Raw genomic sequence first — 15,450 nt, 5'->3', positions numbered from 1 at the left:
ATACAAGGCTAAAGTATCCAATGTCCTCATGGACAAAACCCTGACAGAAAAGGGTATTTAGGGCAGTAGTGGTGGAATCAAAATGGTAGCACTGTGTGAACAGAAAAGTAGATGTGTTTTAAGGAGTAATTTAGTATTTCAAAGAATAATGGAAAGGAACAATATGGTGAATTCAAGTGTAGTGGAAACTTACTGAATTTTTGGCCTATTTTTCCCCTTAGATTTGAATTTGGAGAGCTGCAGGTAGAGGTTTTGTCTCACTTCCTAAGGTTACTATAGATTCTTTTGTAGAGTCTGATTATTGATCCATGCCTCTCCCTGCTTTATCAGATATTTTGATTATCATCTTGCTCGTTCACTGTTAAGGTTGCAAAATAAGTCTGCAGTGTATCGTCCTATGGCACAGAGGAGTCAGGAATATTCCTTTGCCTCTCATTTTTCCTCTGAAAGCCATTTCCATACAGTGATGTTTATTTTTTCCCTAGTCTGCTCAGGTTTCTATTTTTTTAAGTGCAGGGCTGAGGGTTAAAAAGACTCTCAGCGTGAATTTGCCATCAGCACAGCTGACATCAGTTTTTCAGAATGGCAAGTACAATAAAATCTGAATCACTAATTAAGCAGGTACACTATTTTGGAGGTGCTCGTGGCCACTGATGGTGACGTTCAGCCTTGTAACAGTCTCCTCTCTCTGAAGCGTGCTCAGTGATGAAGGGCATGTTGTAATCTAAGATTTGTTAACAGAAAGAGGAATATTCATTAGAATCAGCTTGTCTGTGACCTATGCTTTGTATTTCTTTTCATAAAATGTTTCATTGTTGATGAGATTTCAGTAATTTATGGTAATCAATTTGTGAAGTGATCAGAAAGTAAAGAAATTTGTGGCTGTGTCTGAATGACTGAGCTCAATCTCTTGTTCAAGTACTGTGAATGTCTGAACTTTGGATCCTATTGTGTCAAGCCCATCCAGGCAGCAGGTAATTTTCTAACGTTAATAATCCATTTCCTTTCCTATTTACAGTGTAAATTGCTGACACATCTTCCTGAAGGTCTTTTAAGAGAGGAAAATATCAGTGATATACAAAGTATTATAAAATAATGACCCTCCCCAGAGGGGAGAGGGGTGGTGGGGAAAGCACACTGCAAGATTATTGCAGAGTAGAGTCTACATTGCTGTGAAATGGTGCTGCTTTCTGTGTGCTCTTGAATATCCCCTGAACACAGGGAGAGGAAGAGAAGACAAGGAAGGTGAGCTTTGCGGACAGTGTGATCTGTCAGCTATACCACACTTGGCCCTTGATGAGAAGAGAAGGAATGCACTTCTTGAGGATGTCACAGCTCACTGCTTGTGGAATGAAGTGGCAAGGGTTGTTTGTGTGAATGTCTTTCACGTGAGCAGCATACAATGGAGGTGGTGCTGGTGGGGCACTGAGAGCACAGAGCTGTAGGAATGGTTCCTATGCTTTGCAAGAGGCCCATGGCATGGGTTCATCTGCCCCACAGCACTCACCATCAGTCTTGGCGTAGTGCATGCTTTCAATTAATTATTTTTCTTTGCTCAAATACAGTATTTAGCATTTACTTGTATTTCAAACACCAAATGAACTGTATCACACAAGTGTATCTTTCTGCAGCTGTAAGGCTGGTTGTGGGGAGTAGTGTAAGAGTAATGCATTGGGGCTTGCTCAGCTTTTTTTGTGAGCCTGCTAGGATCCGTGGATTATCTGAGTCGGAGGTGATATGTTTGTGGTTAGTAGTCTTTGATAGTTCCTATAATACATTTGTTTCCTTAGTCTCAGTCTGTGAGAGCTCTTGTGAGTTCTGATATGCATAGAAGAAAATGCAGATCTTGGTTAAAAGTTATTGATTGCTTAGAGGACCTGGAATGTCACTGCTTATTTCCATATGAATAAGTTGTTAAGTGTCTATCCATATGTATTAATCATTGATGGAACGAAACAAAATATTTTAAAAATGTATTTTTAGACTCTACTAAATTAGCAATGTTCATAACATATGTATGCATTCTTGAGAAGCTTGTTCTATTGGATTTAAATTATTAATATTTGCAACAATATTATTAGTGTTTACTCTTGCATTGTATTGGATTTATATGCTAATAATGCTACTTTTTCATGTACTTGCAGCATTTGAATTGCTGTCAGCTCTTTTTCTGAGGGTAGTCTCTTCCTGACCTTTCTGGAGGAGCATAACGGCTCAAGGGGAAGTAAAGACCCTGCCTAAAGCCAGCAGACAGGAGTTTACAGACAAAAACTGCTCCTAAGCTATTTTTCTGTGATTGGTGAATGAATTTGTTGGCTGTGTACGCTTTGTAACATATGTGAGTGACAGAGTGTGGCTTAGATTTAGACAATGTTAAGTCCTGCTGTTCAGTGACCTGTTCAGGTAATACAGTAAAACAGTCACACAAGGCTGTGCCAGTATGACAATCTTCCTGCCTTAGTTTCCTTCCCAATAGAAGAGGAAAAAAATTGCTACTATGAAAATCTATTTATACTTTTTGTTTTTCCTGCTACCAGCCTGTCCCTACTCCTTTGTATTCCTCTCTCTGGTTCTTAATTCTGTCTCACATCAACCTAACCTAAGCTGTCGTGTTAACTTGACTCAAAACTGCATAAAGCAGCTGTACCTGAAGTGTAGTTTATAGAGGAAACAAATATTTTGTTACATGAACTGAAGTAGCATGTAGGCAATTAGGAGTTTTTTTCCACTGATCCCATGAATTGGTTTAATAAAAAGCAATGTACCTCTACATTAAGCTTTCCTTTCCAGTATCCTAAAGCCGTGATGGCTCTTCTCTTGTGTGTAGCTAACGTTGTCTCATGTACTGTTTTCCAATAAGCCCTGAATGCATTTGCTGTGTGAAATGTCTTTGGTCTATATTCGTGTGTACGGGAACTTATAAGATGTTCTCTTTTCCATTGCAGAGATCTGAAATTTAGCTGTAGTTCTTCTGAAAGTGTAAACTAGATCAGGTTGGTATTAAGCAGTATTGAAGAGGGCTGAATTATTCAGGATGGATGATGAGTTCTGTTTTCTTTCTCAATAGAATTATGAATAAAACAACCCAACCCCTATTTTTCTTATCAGCTATGTGTTTAGTTGATATTGTCTTGGATGTTGTAAGAAATTGAGGGAGTTTTCCCCTGTCACAATATGACTTTCAGACTGTTCCAAAACGTACTTGATCTTACCTTCATTGAATTCCTTTTCTATCGTAACAGTTGAGCAAGGATTTCTTCAGGAGCAATAATCAAATCAGTTTTTAATGAGCTATTTAATTAAAGGCTAATTGAGGTGAATTCATTAAAGATTTCCAAATTATGCTTATCAGGGTAGCTATTTTTTAAGATAAGTTTTAAATATTTATTTTGTACTGTGTTGTTTGATCATAAAAGCACACAGGAAATTATTTTAAAATGCCTAATTAACAATGCCTAATTCTGTGTATTGGTGGTTGTTTTGTTTTTTTTTTCCTGATACCCCATCAGGGCAGTTACCATGTCTGACTTTAATAAATCCCTGATGTTGAGCTAATATAAGAAGCAAAAAAGCTATTAGATGGTGTTCTAGAGTCTAAGATACTAAAGAATTTTTAAAAGTCTATTGGGAACCAGTGAATGTACTGTTGTTTTGTTTTGTTTTAATCTCAGCCTTCTTTTTGGGTAGATGTTGACTATATTTTGTGTGTTTTCCTAACTTTGCTGAGTATTCTCGACAGCAGGCAAACTGCAGGGAATATCACTACATGAGGGCAGTATAAATCTTTTCTTTGTTAGATCAGTCAGTCACTTAATGAATGATTGCATTAATTAATCAATCTGGTAGATTTCTCTTTTTGGGAGTACTTATTATCATCTTGTATCAAAGAGAGTTTGGAAAATAGGCACTCTAGCTTACTTTAATCTTTTTGTCATTGACAGATGCACCAAAGTAGCTGACTAGAAATACGGGGAGAGAGGAAATGAAAATAGAACAGGAAATCTGAGGCAGACAATTCCCAGAATTAATCTGCATTTTCCAGAGCTCCCAAGATCTGTTGTCAATAAATGGGTCATCAGAACAAAAGCATCTTAAGAAGAGTGCTACAGGGACCCAGAACATCTTAAAGCAAACTTTTTTTTTTTCCTATCACAATTCTTTTCTATTTTCCATTCATTCAAATGGCAGAAGTTGTCAGCCCAGTCAGCTTTCCCTGGTAGATGTACCTTTGATTTAATAGTGCCTCATTAGATGTACAGTATTCCTGGAGCTGATGTTTAGGGAGGAGATTATCAGCATAGCAGTGGCAGCAGAAGCTGAAACGGAGTGAAATATTGTTGGTCATAGATCCATCAGTTTCATTCTGCACTGTATTTGTTTCGGGACTGATTGCTCTGCAATCTAGGCTTCTAGTCTGCAACTATAGCAAATTATTTTGTGGTCTTGTACTATTTGTTGGGTTTTGTCTTGTTGGTGCAGAAACAGTGCGTTCCTCAGTCCTGATTGGAACAGAAACAGTTCCACTGCAAGTTGGGAGAATCTTTTTTGGGAGACCTATCTCTATGAAATTTAATGTGGTAAAATTGAGCAGTGTATTTTGACTTAACAGAGGATGGAATCATTGTAATTTGAAGTTGAGTGTTTGTTTTTCTCAAATATAATCTTATTTCTACAAATGAAGGAATTTTCAGTTTTGATATACACACTGAAAAATTGGTAAAAATGTGGGTTTTATACACACTCGTAAAGTGATGGTAGTGCTTTTCCTTGCCTTCTCAACCCCTTTTCTGTTTTTACGTGGTGTGTCATTCAGACTACACAAAATTTGAATTATATTTAAGAGAAAGATACTTGAAAAAAATAACATTTTTAAAATGCCAGGTAAAATCTCAAACTCCTTGCAAATTTGAAATCATCCTAAATCTTCTGAAGGAGCTTCCATGTCCTAGCAGGTTGATAATGTTGTATCCTTCGGAAAAGCGACAACTGAGTGAAAATCATATATTCTGTGCATCTAGGACCATCTAAGTTCCAGATTCCCAGAAATTGATCATATCACTGTAGAGATTGCTGACTTTTCCTATCTAACTTTTTGTAAGATAAAAGACTAGAGGGCCTGCTATGTGGTTATGGGATTTCTAAAAGGGATGTAAGATCTGCATCGGTGGGGTAGCCCTTGTGCAGTGCTGCATCCTGTCATGGTGCGGGCTGCGGCAGATGGCGATTTGTGATATGCCTGTAGATGTATCTGCAGATTGGGCCTTTTCCATTACATCCTCTTAGCTCCAGTAATACACAGAGTAGTTGCTTCTTAGGCTTAAAGATGGACAGTCCCTCCAGGAATTTATCTAATTCCTTTTGTAAAAATTTATACTCTTGGCAGAAGCATCGTGCTGGGGTAATGAGCTGTATGATTTAATTATGAGTTGTGAAGAAAAAGCCCTTCTTCTTGGTTGTTTTGAACTGCTTGCTCATAATTTCATTTTATACCTCTTATGTCTTGAATAATGGCAAATAATGAAAAATCATTGCCTATTCACTATCTCCGTACTACTCATCATTTTATAGACCTCTATCATATTTCCTCTCAGCCACTTGTTTTCCAAAATTACTGCATATAGTTTTCCTTCCATGAAAGGCATACTATTCCTCTGATCGAACTCGTTGTTCTGATTTCTCCTTCACTCTGTTCTTCTACGCTGTGTCTTCGAGTGTGAACGACCTAAGCTTTGTAGCCTGTTTGAGATATGAGTGCACCATGGTGAGACGCACAGCGACGGTTTTTGTTTCATTTCCTATTCCTTTCCTAAAAACGTGATGCATGGCATTTTGACAGCCATTAAAATAATGAGCTTAGGACACTTAACTCTTTTTTCCAATGTGTGTTAGGTCTACTTTTAATGCAAAAGTAGAATTTAATTCTTCTAAATTTAGTTTGAATTTACTTATGTTAATTTTCACTTGCTGTTCTATTAGAAAGTTGTATTTCTTGCATTCTCTTCAGTCACAGTGACTGTCCTGAATATGATAACAATAAGAAAAAAAGTTAATACACAAAAATTTAAATACTGTTCTAATTTTATTTCAAAGAACACAAGCACTGCTTTGTTGGCGAGCTCTGTCGTACTGCCTACTATTGTGTGTGCTTTCCTTATCGTTATGGATATGGTGAGCAATAATGATTGTTCAGTGCTTCTCTGATGAAAAAACCTTTTTAAGTTTGGTATAATGTCTGACAGCATTTATTTGATATTGTTGATAGCTTAAACAAGCAGTTTTGCATTGTAGTCAATAGCTCAACAGTCTTGTAGTAGAATTCATGGGTAAATACTAGCTAGACCTAGCAATTTCTTACTGGTGGTTTTACCTCTAATACTGGCTTTTAATTACGTTCGAAATTTTATTGCTACCTATTGTTAGGCCTCATTTAAAGGGCAACATACTTTAAGTGATTGACTACTATAGTAACACATGTATGTACAATTTTATTATTTATTTTTGTACTTTTGTTTATATTCTCTCTACTATAATAACAGTAGAAAAATAATATGTGAATGTATATGTTTTTATTATAAGCTGTTTGTCAGAGTAATGCAGATGTTTTCCTTTGGTTCCAGTCACAGTATTAAAACTACTTGCAGTGGAAGGAGTTGTGGAAATAAGTGGGAAGGAATTGAAATTTTCAATTGCTTTTGGACACCTGGTATTGCAGGGTGACTACAGCCTTGCTGTTCTCCTATTTACTCTCCTATTTACTCATTTTCTGTGTAAAGCAGTCATGAATGCAAATTTTTGGAGAAGTATTGCCAGCTGTCAGGTATATCATTGCAGTTACAGGTTGTTTTTTTTTTTCCCCATCTGTTTTTGACCTTTTGGTGAAGTCACTGAAGGAACATGCAGAAACAGATTTAAGAACATTGCAAATTGAGAGATTATCTGGGTAGAAGAGAGAGGTGTTTTGATCCAATGTGAGAGATGTGATCGATACCGTAATCTGTGTGTTTCTAAATATGTTTCACTGCTTATTATTGGTAATGATTTATTATTTGCTGGGAACAGAATGAGCTCAGAGTCAGTGATTATCTATTACAGTTTCTTGTGACACATTAAAACTTCAAGAAAAGAAGTAATGGACAGCAGATTAAAAACTCAGCATGGGAATTACTTTATTTTGAACAGTGGTGAGCTAGTCAAAAGTAATTCTCTGTGCCTTATTGCATGAGTGCATGAGCTCTCCGACTCTGTTTTAATGCAAAATTCATCTAGCATAACACTGTGAAAATATTATGTGCAAATTAAACACATCTAAAGTGTGTTTTGTTTTCACTCTCTGATGTTCCTTTAGTACTCCATAGAGTATAAGCAAAGCAAAAAAAAAAAAAAAAATTCTGGTAATTAGCCTTGTCTTACAGTTCCAAAAAGTTAAAATGCACTTTACTCAGGAACATCTGTAATGATTTTAATTGAAAGCAACAGATTGATATTTTTGTTGAACTTGTATTATTCAGCAGTGATTAAATAGGCTGTGAGGCTGTTACTATAGTAATTGATACTGTATTTATAGAACTGGAAATATAGTGATTTTTTAAAAATCTGGCATACAATAGAATGCTTCTCATTGCAAGCTACCTTTGAATGTCACATCAGCCCAATAGGTTCCTCCGAATTTTCAATAGAAAATTCAAATAGATCCAACTTTTTTGATTACATTAATTTAATAAATATGGGTATACTATGCAAAACAACTTGTACATAGGTGATTAAACTATGTTGCTGTGGAGAGAAAATTTTTGAGCAATTGTTCTGTTATTAAATTCTGTTCTCACTCATTTTTAGTGTGTTCTATTTAGAGCCTGTGCTCTAGATATTTTTTTCTGAGAAGCTGCTGCAGTGTTGTGTTATATTCTGGATGCATACAAGTTAGCTGGGTAGTTTGCTTTGTGGGAAACATTATCCATCAAACTACAAGTCTTCCCAAAAGTGTATTTCTGCATGAAATTTCTTGTGAACTCGCCTTATTTCTCGTGAAGTAACACTCTTGAGTAATAGAAGGAATAGGATCTATTCAGTTAGTGAAATTGGATAAATTAAAGCAATGTTATTACTTAAGGAAGGTTGGACCGCAGATGTAGGGAAAGCATTGAATCTCTGGTCTCAGAAGGTAATGAAGGCCTCAGCAGTCTAAAGCTGTTTTAATACAGCATCATGGATATTTAAGAGTGGAGAGAGGTGCAACTGTAGCTCATTTTGGGCTACTCAGCATAAATTCATGAGATTGAGTCATGCAGTGTTGACTTAGACAACTCTTTTATTGAAAGCAGGAGATGTAATACACAGTGACACTAGACCAGATTATATAGTGATATAATCAAGTTTACAGTGTCAAAGAGCTAAGATGATTAAACACCATATGCTAGGCACACCAAATTCCTGCAGCTCCATCTTATGTTTCACTATAGGAACAGTGGCATTTTTTAAGACCAGGGAGATGGAAAAAATCAATTCCTTTAAAAAATAAAGTTAGAAGGGAAGTTGTGGAGGAATGGAAGACAAAGGTAGTGCCTTCTAATCAGATAGGAGCACACTTAGCAAGGTATTCATCGAGACTTAGCTTAGAAGGTGCTATTAAAGTAAGTGGCTCACCCTTTCCAAAGATAGTGACATCTCAAGAAGAGCATGATCTCTGAAAAGAGATGCTGCTAACCCTTTAAATGAGGGTGAGGAGGTGTGGACCCTGGGTTTACCACTTCTGGTTGCTCAGGTGCACTTCTTGCTCTCTGGGTTAGCCACATTTATCTCATCTGGTGCTCAATCATTGGTTCAGGCCATGACCCAGCGATTCCCATACAGAAGTTTAGCTAAAATTTCCATAATGGTGTTAGAAAAGAATTGATGAATATGCATTTATTTTACCCTGTCCTTTCTACTCCTCTTCCAAAAAACACTCCATTCCTATTGGCACTTGTATCAAATCTTCTATTGCTAATATCTGTATTCTCCTGCCAGTTTATTCTGTCCTTCCTTTCAGATTTCATCACATTTTCTCCTTTCTGTCCTTGCCATCTTTCTTAACAATAAGAACTTGAACTACTTTTACCGACCAAGACCTGTGCCCCCCCCCCCCCCCCCCCCCCCCTTGTGTTTTTGTGTGTGTGTGTGTGTGTGTGTGTATGTTCCCATTCCTTTGTTTTATGGCTTAATAATTGGATCCTACCTGGTAGTATCTTCTTTCTCTGTCTCCCACCTCTTGTTTTGGGTTTTGGTCCTCTGAACATCACTTCATCAGGTACTCTATAATTCACGGTCCCATCTTTTCTGTCAAATGAACTTTAAAGACGCATCATTATCCCTGCATCATTCAACATTCCCCTAAATGACAAACTCTCTTTGAACCTTTGTCCTTAACTTGTAACTAAGACACTTCCTCCGCTCAGCTTTCAGTTCTTGTGCCTCTAGATGTCTTGAGAAGACATGTTAACCTCTCACAAATTACGTGTTCGTTTGTGTACCTGTCACACTTATTCTTCAATGGCACATCTCAGAAATGAGAGGAGAGCACATAAATAGTAGCACAATTAGAGCACGGGTAGCATCCTTCTTGTCTTCGTGGACCCGCAGGAAGAGTGAGAAGTGCCTGTACAGAGTTCCTGTTTCGGGACATAAAGTAGCTTCTGTGTGATAGCTACAAAGCCACATGTGTGTCTGCTGAGATTTTTGAGGGGATCTCAGATAATTCAACTGAAACAATTGGCATCAAAGGACCTAGAAGGAAAATGGCACAACTCCTTTACAGCAGAAGGAAATTGAGATGCAAATCAGGCCTTTTTCTCCACCTGGGACACTGAAGCCATGCAACTATATAACTCCGTAATCTTGTCTGATGCTGAGATGCCCTGAAAGGACATCTAATTCCTAAGCCTAGCACATTAAGGGGTCACACTAAGAAAGTGAAGTTTGCATTTGTAGGTCTTAGCCTGATCATTAGAATAAATAAAATTATCGCTAAACAGACCCACAAGAGATGCCAGTATGAAACAATTTAATGCACGTGTTTTGCTAGATTTTGTACATATTAGATCACACTGCATAGGGAAAGAGTCACCTGTAATGCAAAGATGGCACTTTTGCCAGAATATTTCTTTATCTTTTAAACCACATCCTCAGTTTCTCTGACGGTAGTTACTTAAATGATTGAGTGGATGACAGAGCAGATGGAGGTCAATGCTATCCCTAGTGAGACATTTGTTGAGGCTATTTGCCCAGTGTCTTGATGGTAATGATGCAAGGATTTCTAATTTGGTTTGTTTGATACAGTTTCAGAGGCAAAACAAACCCATACAAATTGTGTAGGAGGAATCATTACCCTTTCCTACAAAAAAAAAAAAAAAAAAAAGAGAAGGATTTGGATGCAGTTACAAGACATGTCATGTTCTGTGTTCTTGAAGACGTCAACACAAATAGTATCTTCATTATATCTTGAAATACAGTGCAAATTACTTCTTCAAGGGCTTTTGTTCTCTGGAATGCCTTCTATGTCCAGCTACAACAATTTAAACATATTGTACAAAGTTTTGGCTGAGTTACAAAATGAAAGGTCTCTACATTTTTCACCTTTCTGGCCTCCTTGACTGTTAGAAACACTCCAAAAATATATTTCCCTGCTTTTTTTTTTGTTTGTTTGTTTTGTTCTTGAAGTTAATAAGGAAGGATACTGAAATTAATTCATTTGTATTCATAGAAAAGCAATCACTTTAGGCTTTAATACTTTAGTTGTAGTGAAGTTATCTTTGGTGAAACTGCAACTAGAACAATCTGCTGAGTGGTGGAATCCCTCTGAAAGAGCTGATGCAGATCCTTGCTTTCCTGCATACTTTGATAGCAAAAGTTTTCAGTGCAACTATTGAGTGTCATAGCATATAAGTAAAAAACAGCAAATGTTGCATCTAATTCAAGACCCAAAACTGCTAATCTGACTACAGCAGTTCACAGAAGTTTAGAACGAATCCTGAAATAACGCAGTAAAATGTCTGTGGGTTTACCCACAGAAGATTGATCATAATTGAGATAATGAAGAGCTGATACCCTGGATTATGGGCAAGCACAGAGGCTATAAGGCATGTTAGACAGCTCAGAGCAGCCCCACCGTCTTATTCCTTACAGCCCTACTGTTCAGACTCGAGTTGTTGGCAGACCAGCACATGTTGCTGCCTCCTTCATGCTTGAGGGAGAAAAGACCTGGGTACACCAGGAGATGGTGTTAGCACAAGAACAGATGAGAACTGCTATGGATATGTTTAGTGCAGATGAATATGAATTCACTATGAATGCATTTCATGCAGGTATCAGGAGAAGTCTTTATGCTTCTGCAGTGTCTTATATATTATACAGCACTTGCTAAGTCAGCTCTTGTGCAAAGGGACTAATTGTCTTGCTGAAAACTTAGTTTCCTGACTGAGCTGTCAATATCTGCTGGAGTGACTTTGCTTTCTTCTCATTTGTTTTATGACTGTTTGAAATGTTGTCTGTTCTCATTTCCTACCTATTATGGAGGTTTTGAATTAAACAGGTAGTTTGGGGATCTTAAACTCAACCTGTATTTGATTTAGCATAGCCCCTTTTCCTCTAATATTTTTATGAGTCCCTACTGGATGTAATGATTGGTTTAAATGAGCAAAATAGACCAGTTTTGGCATTATGTCATTGCTAAAAATTACTCACCCAAACTCTTCAGTATTGTCAGAAGAATCTTTAAACTTAGGGGCTTGATGGCACAGGCAAACAAAGATTTCCAGGTACTTATGCCTCCTGTTTTGTTACCTAATTATCGTTCATTTACGCTGCCATAAGAGTCGTTCTTTACCTGCTTTCTGATTGCTTTATGGCTGCTTTTACTGCCTTTGGGAATAAAATAAAATACATTCTCACTGTTATAGCCTTAAAATAACAGAGCTAGACAACAATCTGTATTTTATTACCCAAATGATCTAAGGGCCCCCATATCATAAATGGAAAAATGTTTAAATTGGAGAGTTCAACTGTGTCATTTATCACAAAACACTATTTCCTAAAGTCAGCAAAATGCCATTCGTTTTTGCAGATTCCCCAGCAGTTTAAGACATCCATCCTTCTAAATGCAGCCAGGAATTAAGGACTTATAACTAGTTTTAATACATATACTTAAAAATGTAATTTAAAAAAAAAAATCACAAATGCAGATTATTGGCAAATAAAATGAATTTATTATGCTTTTTTTTTTTTTTTTTTTTTTTTTTTTTTTTTTTTTTTTTTTTTTTTTCTCAGCATTTATCTTTAATGAGCTTGTATAGTTTTCTTCCTAGCCATAAATTTTAGGAGCTGGCTGTGACTGATGCTTTGAGCTGTCCTTTACTACATCTCCCCAGCCAGAACCAAGCCCATGGCACTGCTCTTTGGTGCATCTCCTGGCACTCAGGCAAAGATGTGCCTTAATTTGTTAAACTCCAGCACTGCAAGACAAGCCTGAGAACCCAGGGGACTTGATGCATGTGCAACTTCATTTAAGTGTATTTTTGTTTGGTTGGTTTTTGTTTTTTTTAAGAGTTGATTTTTAAGGCAACTCAAGCTTCAATGTGAGTATTTTTGAGAAAGCCCTGGTTAAGTTCTTGGTTGCATGCAATTGGAAAATCACAAAGAAAAGGCATAAAAACAAAAGCATGAACTAAGAGTACATCTGGCCGAAGTTCTGTGCTGATTTCTTGGAGACATACCCTAGGTACAGAAGTGAGAAGATGGAACAGTTTTGTTCCTGAGGCCTCTCAGTCAGCCCCCATGGTTAGCTTGGCATCTGGCTGCTCAGCCCTGTTGTGCTGGGCAGGATGCCTTTCGGGGGCTCTCCCTCTGTCCCTTCTCCATTTTCTTTCTCACTTTCCTCCCTCAATTTCTTCAAATCTTTCCTCCTTTAAAATGTAGTCTAAGTAACCAGTACTCCTTTATCATATTCAGCTGATTCCTCTTGCGTTTTCCCCTTCTCATTTCATCTTTCCATCTCCCTGATAAATATAAGTAAGTTCCAAAATGCGTGATGCTAAGTTGTTCCCTGAAAAATAAACTTGTGGGACTTAAGGAAGATCTGTTAATGATTTGAGAGTGATGGTGCTGTATCACTTGTCTTTTATAACGCATTAGGAATCCTTGTGTGCTGTTAGAGCCGTGTTGTAGTTTGTTTTCAACACATTAGAGATCGCACAGGATGTATTTACAATAATGATAATGGCCTTCATGCTTAAAGCATGTTTACTTGAATCAATCCCTATTACCCCTTCCTATCCATTCCTAATTAGTCATCGCAAATATAATAAACAACTCAACATGTATTGAACTATGGATGATTATTTAAGAAACTATGGCAGAACTACTTCATTGCTAACGTATTGCAAACCACTCTTCTGGTTTTCTGGATCCGTGTTGATTCTGAACCCAGATTGCATTTTTTTCCACAGTGGCTGATGGGCCAGGAAGGAATTTGCAGTTGCTTTGCTTGTTTTGTGTGCATAGATGAGATTCTTTTAATACTTCATAGAGCATGGCCTCACAAAATCAAGGTAGTCTGAAGCGTCTTTTAGCTCTTTATATAGCTGCTGACACTATTATTTCTTGACATCTTCCTGCTCAAGTGGCATTTTGCCATCTGCTTCTAAGACAACATTGTAATGCAAAGTAAAAGTTTTAGTATATTCTTCTAAAGTCTTTGTTTCTCTTGCTGTGCCATTCTAATTCTGTACAGTCCCTGTTGATGTATTCCTATTTATCTTGTCTAATAGCTGCTTTATTTTCCTATTATGTTCTTCTGTTCAGTTGCATAGAAAACATCAAGATGCCTTCTCAGTTTAAATACTTGTATTTTCTTCACTAGCAGTGATGCCTCATCTGCTACCCAGTCCTACAGCTTTTCCCTTACATTTTAGATTTGTAATTTGGAGAAGCCTGAAAAGTCAGGAAAATATCTTTTTACAGCCTACTCTGTAAGATTTTCACTAAGAATGATACAGGATATGCAGAAAAGAATGTATGCAAACATTCTGTACAAGATTCTGCAAAAAAATAGTTGTTTTAGTGAGTAAAAGCATTTGGTAATGAGCTCACCAAAATAACCCTGCTGATCTGCGTTACAGGCTCTTACTTGAATCTAGATTTGCATTCTGGCAAATAGTGCTGAATTTCAGCTTTTCATTTTACGTTTTGAGCAGTTGTGTGTCCTATTACAGTACATCCTGACATTTAGGAGAATGCTTTGTAAACTCAACAAATAGGATACAAAGGAGTATTCCTATTACCCATGCATGCAATTCACAGCCTTCATGCTGATTGCTATTTTGCATGAAAGAATCGATGGTTTGTTAATTTTATCACTGGCCTTAGTATGTAAAAAGAGCATCAAGTGAATGAATTGAATAATTTTAAAAATACAGTCTTTCTTTTTCTCCTACCAGGGCACATTTTTATTGATATAATGTATGTGTGTTGTTTTATTTTCACATCAATTCCATAACTGTATATTTTAAAACTGAGTTTTGATCTCGTTTTTCTTCTGTAAGAGACCCAAAGATGTGTGTTAGTTTCAATCTTGATTAGGTTCTGCCTGTGTGGCTGTATTATTTTTAATCTGATGCTACATTTATCAAAATTTACCAGAGCAGACAGGCATTTCCATACTGTAACAATAACTGTAATAAGATAGCACGTTGGTACACAGGCTGCGATAGCACAAAACTAATAGATGTGGAATATCAGAGCTATCCCCTGTGTTAAATGGCATCTTCTCAAACCTGAAGGCGACAAAAACCATGAGGGAACGTAGCCATCTGGGAACGTTGTTATCAGCATCAGTGACATCTGGCTTGGCATTTTGTGGTCTCCGTACTATCAAATGCTTTGCTGGATTATGCATAGGGTTCATTAGTACAAATTAGGTTCTGTTCGCATTACAGTAGGTAATCAATTATATTGGATACAAAATGTCTTCTCATAAATCTGAATTACAGTTTTCTTGGAGCGTGGTCCGGTGTTTCAGCTGATACAGACTGTCAGGACTTGAAGAGAGCTGACAGAAGTGGGCAGATGAGAATCCAACCCCCACTTCCCTCTGTGCCTGGGGCTGTGCCAGTTGCTCTATCAGGTGCAGAATTAACTTCTCCAGTGCAGCCTCAAGCTTGTGAGGGGTGGGAAATGCGGCAGCAATTGCCCCAACAACAGTTGGACTTAAAAACAGTTGAGTCTTAGGATCTGGCTGGGATCTGTTTTATTCCAAGCTGTGGTTCCCCTGTTGGTGGGTTGCCACTTTGCTCCTGAACAGAACGTTATTAATAATTGTATATATCTAGCTAAATGTCTTCTGATAGGCACCTGGTGATCAGCCTTTTTATCAGATAGATTTCAGAGAATGAACGTGGAAGTTTTTTTGGTGTTCCCTTC

Source organism: Lagopus leucura, unplaced genomic scaffold (genome assembly GCF_019238085.1).
Source record: "Lagopus leucura isolate 7727_CA_CO unplaced genomic scaffold, USGS_WTPT01 Super-Scaffold_100017, whole genome shotgun sequence".
In the NCBI taxonomy this organism is placed as follows: domain Eukaryota; kingdom Metazoa; phylum Chordata; class Aves; order Galliformes; family Phasianidae; genus Lagopus; species Lagopus leucura.
This window is presented reverse-complemented; position numbering follows the sequence as displayed.